We start from the raw sequence: 10,531 nt of genomic DNA on the forward strand, positions 1-10,531 counted from the left end.
AGCAATTCATCAAGGAATGGGTGGAAAATAGGTGGAGCCAAAGATCCACCCCTCTAGTCTCTGGCCACAATCAACATTTAATACTGGCATAGGCCTGCAGTAAATTACCACCCCCCTGAGCAAGGAGGAAACAGAAAGAATAATGACTCACGGGGTGGCACTGTTACCCAAGGTTTTCAGAACCCAAAGCAGTGGTAACTTTACTGTTTCTCTCCAGGCAATGTCAGGAATTAAATCAATGGGGGCACAGCTCCTCTGAAAATATATGATTGGTACAAACAATAGTGGTACAAACAATACAAACTACTTTTTTATTAGGTCTCAAGCACACACACACACACACACACTCACACACGTTTGCTGTTGTAGTAGGTTCAGAGCATTCTAAAACATTTATATTTACCGAATGTTAAGAGATGGTTTTGAGGAATCAGCAGTCAGGCTTCGGAGGGGCCCTCTTTCCATCTAGCTGCTGGGGAACTTAGGCATCAAATCCTTTCCCAAAGAAATGTTCTTTGGACTGCTCCAAAGCACAATTTCTAACTAACCTTTTTATAATTTTTTTCTGGACAAATAACACATAATAGCCCCTAATAAGCTAACAATTCCCCTAGCAACAGCCAATAGAAATTCATTATTCTCCTTATCAGCAAAGCATTTCTAGTCATAACAACAATAAAACTTACATTTTATAGGCACCAAAGTTGCTTGTCCAAACATTCCTTCTATTTTCATGAAACCTTAACTCCCTGTCCCTACCTTCTATTCTGATAGCAAAACTGCAAATGTGTAACTGCACAGCCTTGCCTCTCAGAGTCCTGAAGCCATCCCTACCTATGTGGTGTCAAGTTTCAGCTGGCAGAGGTTCATCATATAAAATGGCTGATTACAGTACTGTCAACTTCTGGTGTACACATGGGAATGTCAAATTCTGGGTTACAGCACTACTCTTTGTTTGATGCAATTTGTGAAACATTCCTTGCTCAGGGCTGTGCCTAAACACAGATCCATCCAAATACACAACTAAAAGATTGCCTGTATGCAGCACTAAGTCATGGGTACTCCATTGTGTTCACAGCCCTAACTAGTGATGGCTATATCTCAAAATGTTCAGATTAATTCAGTTCACAGAAGCATCCAAAATATATACATACTTGGAACTTTTCTAAATTAGTCAAAAAAGGAAGCTGGAAATCTAGATTTCTGGCATTGTACTTCCCACCATAGCTAGAATTGTCACAAGGACAACTTTTCTCATGGTAGTTTGGCAAACCAGAAGTGCAGGGGAGGAGATGACCTTATTTAAAAATTTCAAAACCTTTAAAAAATTATTTGGTTTTCAGAAAAGGGCTAGAGCTCAGCAGTTAAGAGAGCTTTTTAATTGCCAACTGATTTGCTCATGATAGTCAGAACCAAATTTAAGAAATTAAGGTTGAAAGCAAGAATACAGTAATCACTGACTCTATTACCCTAGTCACCAACCTACAACACAACAACAGCCACAGTGGGTCAGACCAAAGATCCATCTAGCGTAGTATCCTGTCTCTGATAGTGGTCAATACCAAATACTTCTGGAGGTTTAGGGACACCCAGAGCATGGGGTTGCATCCCTGATCATCTTGGCTAATAGCCATTGATGGACCTATCATCCATGAACTTATCTAAGTATTTTTAGAACTCACTTATACTTTGGCCTTCACATCTGCTGGTCATGAGTTCCGCAAGTTGACTGTGTTGTGTGAAGAAGTAATGTCTTTGTTTGTTTTAAACTTACTGCCTATTAATTTAATCAGGTGACCCCTGGTTCTTGTGTTCTGTGAAGGGGTAATTAATTCGTTATTCATTTTCTCCCTTGCCAACCTCTTTTCTAAACTGAACAGTACCTGTCTTTTTTAATGTCTCCTAGTATGGAAGTTGTTCCAACCCCCTAATCATTGCTCTTCTCTGCACTTTTTCCTATTCTAATCTATGTGGATGTTTTCAGAGAACTAGTCACAATGACTCCAAGATCTCTTTTTTGAGTGGTACCAGCTAATTTAGATCCCATCATTTTGTATGTAAAATTGGGATTATTTTTTCTATTGTGCATTTCTTTGCATTTATCAACATTGAATTTCATCTGCCATTTTTGTCGCCCAGTCACCCACCTGAGTGAGATCTCTTAGTAACTCTTCACAGTCAGCTTTGGACTTAACTATCTTGAATAATTTTGTATGGTCTGTCAGTTTTTCCACCTCACTGTTTTCCCCCTTTTCCAGATCATTTGTGAATATATTGAACAGCACACGTCCTAATACAGATCCTTGGGATACCTAGCTATTTACCTCTTTCCATTATGAAAATTGACCAATTAGTCTTACCCTTTGTTTTCTGTCTTTTTAACTAGTTACTGATCCATGAGAGAACCTTCCCTCTTATCCTGACTGATTAGTTTTCTTAAGCACCTTGTTTAAGAGGAACTTGGTCAAAGGTTTTCTGAAAGTCCAAATACACTATATTGACTGGATCTTCCTTGTCCAGGTACAGGTTGACCACCTCAAAAAATTCTATTAAATTGGTGAGGCATCATTTCCCTTTACAAAAGCTATGTTGACTGTTCTCCAATATACCACATTTATCTATGTGTCTGATAATTCTGTTCTTTACTGTGGTTTCAATCAATTTGCCTGGTACTGAAGTTAGGCTTACTGGCCTGTAATTGCCAGGATCGCCTCTGGATCCTTTTGAAAAAAATCTGTATTACATTAGCTATCCTCCAGTCATCTGATACAGAGGCTGATTTAAGTGATATGCCACAGTTAGTAGTGCTGCAGTTTTATATTTGAGTTGCTTCAGAACTCTTGGGTGAATACCATCTGGTTCTGGTGACTTATTATTTAATTTATCAATTTGTTCCCAAACCTCATCAACTGACACCTCAATCTGGGATAGTTCCTCATATTTGTCACTTACAAAGAATGGCTCAATGCAAACATTGATGCAAAGTGAAGACTGATGCAAATAATTTGTTTAGCTACTCTGCAACTGCCTTGTCTTTCCTTCAGTACTCCGTTAGCACCTCAATCATTCAGTGGCTCCACTGACTATTTAGCAGACTTCCTTGCTTCCTGCTTCTGATATACTTAAAAAAAATGTTGTTAGTCTTTGTGTCCTTAGCTAGTTGCTCTTCAGATTCTTTCTTGGCCTGCCTTATTATACTTTTACACTCGACTTACCAGCATTTATGAACCTTTCTATTTTCCCCACTAGGATTTGACTTCTAATTATTAAAGGATGCCTTTTTTCCTCTAACTGCCTCTTTAACTGTGCTGTTTAGCCATGGTAGCATTTTATGGTCCTCTTACTCTTTTATATTATTTATTGTTATAATTATTATTTGAGGTATACATTTATTTTGAGCCTCTATTATGGTGTTTTTAAAAGTTTCCAGGCAGTTTACAAGTATTTCATCCTTGAGACTGTTCCTTTTAATTTTGATTTAACTAGCTTCCTCATTTTTGTGCAGTTTCCCTTTTTGAAGTTAGATGCTACTGTGGTGGGTTTATTTGACATTTTTCTTCCCTCAAAGATGTTAAATTTAGTTGCATTATGGACTCTATTAGTGAGCCATATTCACCCCCTGAACCAGATCCCATGCTTCACTTAGGACTAAATCAAGAAATGTTAGCACTGTATTGGTTCCGGAGGTGACATAAAGTCAGTCAAAATGAGGTAGATGAAATCCCTCATTATTATTAGTTTTCTGCCTTTGCAGGGTCTCTAATCCCACTGAACATTTCATAATCACAGTCACTATCCTGGTCAGGATTGGTGGTTTATTCTTCTAGCATGGAATTTCTATCAATAGAGATTCTATGGTACAGTTTACTCCTTTAAGATTTTTACTTTTTTTTTAGTTGACTTTATGCTTTCTTTCACATACAGTGCCATCCCCCAACAGCACAACCTACTCTGTAATTCCTGTATGTTTTGTACCCTGGTATCAGTATGTCCCATTGATTATTCTCATTCCACCAATTTTCTGAGATGCCTATTATATCAATATTTTTATTTAAGGCCAGTTCATCTATTTTAGTAATTAAACTTCTAACATTTGTATAGAAGCATCTGTACATTTTGTCATAATTAAGTTGCTTGCCTTCATGAGTTTTATGGTGGTCTCTTATGTTTGACTTTTCCTCACTAGCTGCTAGCGGTACTTTACCATGTTCTTTCCTATCCTCTTGTTGACCAGTATATGCTGAAAAGCATCTATCTATCTCTCAATCTATTTATGGAGAGAGAGAGAGAGAAATCTCATACTAATAATGGGTATCATCCACACCATATATTTCAGTATGCATTAAGAACAAATAGCATTAAGCACAAATATTATGGCAGTTACATAGCCCGAATTGGCCTATATGTTTATAATAATCCTGTTCACTTATGCTAAGTATCCCATAACACCTCGTATTTGCTGAAGTAAGTTTTGGCATAAGCAGATAGGAAACTTGTCAAAATTAAGACACATTCATTCTAAGTCTTAGGGCTTGTCTTCACTACGACGGTAAATTGATCTAAGTTGTGCTACTCCAGCTACATGAATATTCATTATTGACTGTTGACTGTGCATTATTCATGTAGCTGGAGTTGACATAGCTTAGGTCGACTTACCCCGGTGTCTTCACTGCACTGCATCAATGGGAGACGCTCTCCGGTAGACTTCCCTTACTCTTCTTGAAGAGCTGAAGTACCGGGGTCAACCGGAGAGCACTCTATCATTGATTTAGCAGGTCTTCACGAGACCTGAAAAATTGACCCCCTGCTGCATCGATTGCAGCAGTGTTGATCTCCCCGTAGAGGGGACAACCCTCAGTTCAAGCTAGGGAAGTAACTTCTAGGACCAGTACCTGAAATGATAGTATCTGAAACAAAGATAAGGAAGAAACTGGGACAATGTGATGGGTTGGATTTTAGTATTTATAAAGAGATGAGTAACTTGTAAAATCACCATATAAATAATACCAGCTGTAATGTGTAACTTTGGGAGCGCACTGTGGCGGGTTGGACCCCCCATCCTGGATGCCACCTGAAGTGCTGAGGTCTCACTGAGCCCACCCGTTCCACCAGCCTGGGCTTCGTCAACCTGTTTATGCTGGGCCAGGCCCTCAAGCCTTCGCTAGCACACACACACACATAGGTAAGGCCACACCCAGCTGCAGACACAGACTGAAGTCAGCTCTGTGTGAGAGGGTTCAGTTCAGAGATTCACCCAGCACTCACGTGCATAACCCCCTTTGGGGAGTAAACCCAAAGTAATATTATCTTGAGCTGTAGAGAAATGGGATAGCTCAGTGGTTTGAGCATTGGCCTGCTAAACCCAGGGTTGTGAGTTCAATCCTTGAGGGGGCCATTTAGGGATCTGGGGCAAAAAAAATAAAATTGGATGATTTAGTTGGGGATTGGTCCTGCTTTGAGCAGGGAGTTGGACTAGATGACCTCCTGAGGTCCCTTCCAACCCTGATATTCTATGAAATCTAAGCAATGTAAGCTCATAAATTCACCCCCTCCCTCAACGTGAAGAGAGATATGCACAGCTTCTTACCCCCCAGTTATAAATTGCACAAACTGGGTTTTATAATAAAACAAACCAAGTTTATTAACTACAAAAGGCAGATTTTAGGTGATTATCAGGGATAGCAAACAGAACAAAGCTGATTACTAAGCAAATAAAACAAAACACGTATTCTGAGCTTAAGATCTTAAAGAGACTGGTTTCAAGAAGTAATTTCTCACCCTAAATGTTGCTTTTGGGGCAGGTTGCAGAAATTCTTGAAGGTTAACTACCCTGCTTGCAGCTCAAGTCTTCAGACACCGTATTCACAGATGAGATCTTTCTTCCAGACTGGGCTCAACTCTTCCCACCCTTTGTCTGTGTTTCTCAGATCTTTCCAGCTGTTATCCTGGGTGGGGATTCAGTGAAGACTGAACCAAGATCAACTTACCCCTGGGCCTAAAATAAAATTTACATAAGGCAGGAACCTTTTGTTTCCCAGTTTTGACCTCCCCCTCCTTTTAGTGGAAAATCACTAGAAGTCCAAGATAGTGTTTAGTACCAGGTAACATGACCACCTGACCTTGTAGTGTCAAAGCAATGTCCCAGGATGCTTCTCAGGAAGGACAGAGATTAGTATATTCAAAGTCTTAATATTTCTTCCTAATGACTCATCAAGGCTGATGGCCTGTTGTCTGGTGGATGTTTCCCAAGTATACACCCAGTTGTAATTCTTATGTAGCCAATATTCCTAACTTTAGATACAGAAATGATACATGCATATAAATTGGATAAACTCATTCCGTAAATCATAAACTTCCCAATGATATCTCACATGACCCATCTTGAATAAAACATATATTAGTTATGCCATAGTCATATCATAACAATATTTCTGTGAAGAATATGAAGTGTAACATCACACACACCTTCTGAAGAAGGTAGATGTAACATTGCTGCACGAGATGGCTTCCCAGTATCATATAGAACCTTTTTCCTTTACTGTATTATTATTGGGTTATAGCACTAAAGCTGACTGACATTGGTTATTTCGTCTCATAAGTATATTTTATAATGAACCAAAGGTGCCAAAGAGTTCCTCCTTTAATGAATTCATCCCTAAAGGATATCTCCACCCAAACCTTGTGCTCCTCTGTACCTGTCAGATTTTCCTCAGCCCCCAGTTTAAAAAATCCTCTGCAACTTTTTAAATTTTATATGCAGCAGTCTGGTTCTTTTTTGGTTTACATGGAGGCTGTCTTTAATGTATAAGCTCTTACTTTCCCCAAAAGTTTCCCAATTCCTAACAAACCTAAAGACCTCCTCCCTACACCATCATTGCATCCACACATTGGGACCCTGCAGTTCTGCCTGTCTTCCTGATCTTGAATGTGGATTTCTTACCTAGAAGCCTAACTTTGGCCTCCAGGACCGCTCTCCTACTTTTCCCTATGTCACTGGTACCTATATGTGCCATGACCACCATCTCCTCCCCAGCACTGCACATAAGTCTGACTAGGTGTCTCATGAGATCTGTACTCTTCATACCCAGAAGGCAAATTGCCATTTGATTCTCCCGATCATCACAAGCCCAACTATCTAAGAACATAAAAAGAACATAACATAAGAATATAAGGATGGCGATACTGGGTCAGACCAATGGTCCATCTATTCCTGTATCTTGTCTTCCTAAAGTGTCCCCAATGTCAGATACTTCATAGGAAATGAACAGAACAAGGCAATTATTGAGTGTTACAAACCCTGTTGTCTAGTCCCAGCATCTGGCAGTCAAAGGCTTAGAGTCACCCAGAGCGTGGGGTTGCTTCCTTGACCATCTTGGCTAATAGCCATTGATGGACCTATCCTCCATGAACTTATTTAATTCTTTTTTTAACCCAGTAATACTTTTGGCCTTGGCAATTAGTTCCACAGATTGACTGTGCAGTGTGTATATTTCTAATAATCGAATTCCCCCTTATTGTTACTTAGCTCTTCCTAGTAACTGGGCTTCCTATCATCAGTGCTAAAGGATACCAGAATATCATCATTCCTGTCCCTACTGATCATATTACCAACCATAAAAGCCATACCTCTACCACATTTTAACTTGAATTAGTTTTCTATTTCTTTGTTTTGTCACTATTGAAAAAAAAAAACAAAAAACATAAGTGTTCAGTGTTCTCCAAACCCAACCATGCTAGTAAACGACTATATTTTAAAACATAAATATTCCTGTAAGTGGGAGAGGGAATGAATGAGTCAGTCTAAGCTATGCATTCCTTCCCCATTCTCAGATATAGGGGTAATAATTTTCTCTTGGATTTGTCTCTTTCTCCCTTTGTCTGCTTCCCTTTTTCCCTGGAATTCATTGTCAAGGTAAGAAATATTATTGTTTCTATGTGACAAGATGAAGACTTAGTGGTGACTGAGAGGACTGGACCATGTTGCCAATGCCTGAGGATGCTGACTAGTTGTAGCGGGCTTTGCCCCCTTTATCCCCATGGTAGTAGACCGGGGGAGACAAGGATAGAACGGTGTATAATAGATGTTAGTCTAGATTGGGAAATATAATTTTGATCCCATTGGTTTGCTTGATGTTTTCTCTCCAGATTATGATGATGCAATTCCTTTCCTTTTGCCATTTAATGTCCCTTCCTTCTTATCTATTGAATCTGTTTTTGTGTCACCCCCGTATCCCCCACTCCAGCAGTAATACCATCCTGACACTTCTTATCTGCTGTAAGCATCCACAAATATCCCCTCCTTATGAAAAACCCTTCTTGAGTGGAACCACAAGTTCACTATCCTCTTCTCATTTAAATTCCTCCTGAAGAGCCACTTCTACTGTGACTCCCATAATAAACTAACCAGTGGATTACAGAAAAGTTGTTAGCATTTGAGGAATAATCTAATTAAATAATTGTGTACATGCGGCCCTAGAAGGGATGGATTACAGTGCCTTTCATATGATGATGATGATGATGATGATGATGATGTTCATTTCTATTGCTTTTTAGGGCTGGGGCAGGTGAGCAATTTACTCAGTGGTTGGCTGAGGTTGGGGCTCTAATGGGATTGGCTGTGCCCAATCCAGAAATAAAAGAAGTAAGAGCGGATGGCTGAACAATAAAACCAGGAGAAATGGCAGAGATTCTATACCAGATTAGGACTGGCCCTTGTACAGGTGGATGAAAGGGCCAAGAAAAGGGGAGAACATGGCCTTTTACCCACACCCCTCCTCACTGGCTTACAGTCTGGATGCAGCCACCACTGTGTACCACCACTGTGCAGAGAAAGCTCAGGTGGGATTGGGTCTCTCTGAGGAAGAATTCCTTTTCAGATTCCTCATAGAGAGGTGGCTCTCCAACATCCTTTAAACAGAGTTGTCCCTTAAAGATGCAATCTAAGACAAAATCAGCTCACTTGAGGTGACTGTACTGGTCATTTGTGACTCAGATTTGCAGTTCAGGGGGAGTGTTAAATTTGAAGGTGTTTTGTTTTCCACTCTTTGCTAGATGAAAAGGAGTCAACCATTGACGTTGTGATCGACAAAGGTCCCCCTTTCTTTAAAAGAATGAGGGCTGAAGAAGAAATTGGGGGAGGAGGAAGAGTTTCTGAGAAACCAGAAAGAGAGAAGAGTAGATTCCTCTGTGACGTCTAATATAGACCTCACTCTTAAGAATTATTTACCTGTGCAATATTTGAGTACTATGTTGATGAGTGTTCTAGACAACCCATCCACTGGTAAACAAAGTAGTGTAGTAACTAAGGCCCCCAAATTGTGAGTTATTACTATTTAAGAACTGCCCAGGCATCAAGGCTGTGTAGAACCGTTAGGACAGAAGGCCAAGAGAAAAAAATTGAGATCCAACCGCAAGATTTCTTCAGCTTGTCTGGGGAAACGTACAGTCTCTGCAGCTCTTCTTGAGAATGTGTTGCTAGAGCAGCCAAAAATAAACTTCTTTTTTCACCCATCTGTGAATGAATTAATTTTAAAATTGATATCAAACAGATATTGTATGATGTGTCAGATACTGTAGTGTAAAACAGGGAATATAAATGAAGTTATACGTCTGAAAGGGAAGTCAACTATGAAAGATACAGTTGTTGGCCAAAATATTGTAAACTTTAATGACAGGTTTTACTTCATGGGCAATCCTGCTAGGGACAGAAAGGGATTACATTCATATTAATTTAGTTTAGTTTAGTGACAAAGTGAAGAAGTAAGGCTAACATTGGCAACCAAGCATGCTTATGCTATCAAATTGGTGAAATACACCTGTGCTGAAAGAGGCAGTAAATAAAAAGAACTGAAACCAAATAGCGTATTTATAAGGACACTTGATCACAGAGTGGAATAATCAGAATTGTAACTGTTTGATTAATAATGCACAGACTCAGCTCAGTCATAAATACCAAGGTCTCACCATTGTTGTTAAAACAAGGAGAACAGAAGTGGAAAATTTATACAGCTGTTCTGGCCTGCTAGTGAACAATAGTTCTTGAAGTGACTTTGCACTGTACAATGGACTGTTAAAACAAGTTTAAAGATCATCAAAGCATATGGAGGGACATTTTATGAATTATATGAACTTTTAAACTGAACATTTCAGCAGCTAGCAGAGTATTGATGGAGAAACTACAACCTGAGCAAACGTAACTGCATGGTTGGCCAAGGGATGCACTACAGATGGCCCAGGGAAAATGACTTGCAGAGGTAAGTTGCTGACCTAATCAAACGAGCAATGTCCAAGGTATGTCTTAAAATGGTGCACAGATTCCAAGGGCAGAAGGGACCATTGTGATCATCCAGTGTGACATCCTGTATAACACAGACCAGAGAACTTCCCCAAAAGAATTCCTTCTAAAAGACCATATCTTTTGGAAAAAATATCCAGTCTTGATCTAAAAATTTTCAGTGATGGAGAATCTACCATGACTCCTGGTAAATTGTTCCAATGATTAATTACTCTCACTGTTAAAAAAATTACACCT

This window comes from Caretta caretta, chromosome 1 (assembly GCF_965140235.1).
Source record: "Caretta caretta isolate rCarCar2 chromosome 1, rCarCar1.hap1, whole genome shotgun sequence".
Lineage (NCBI taxonomy): Eukaryota > Metazoa > Chordata > Testudines > Cheloniidae > Caretta > Caretta caretta.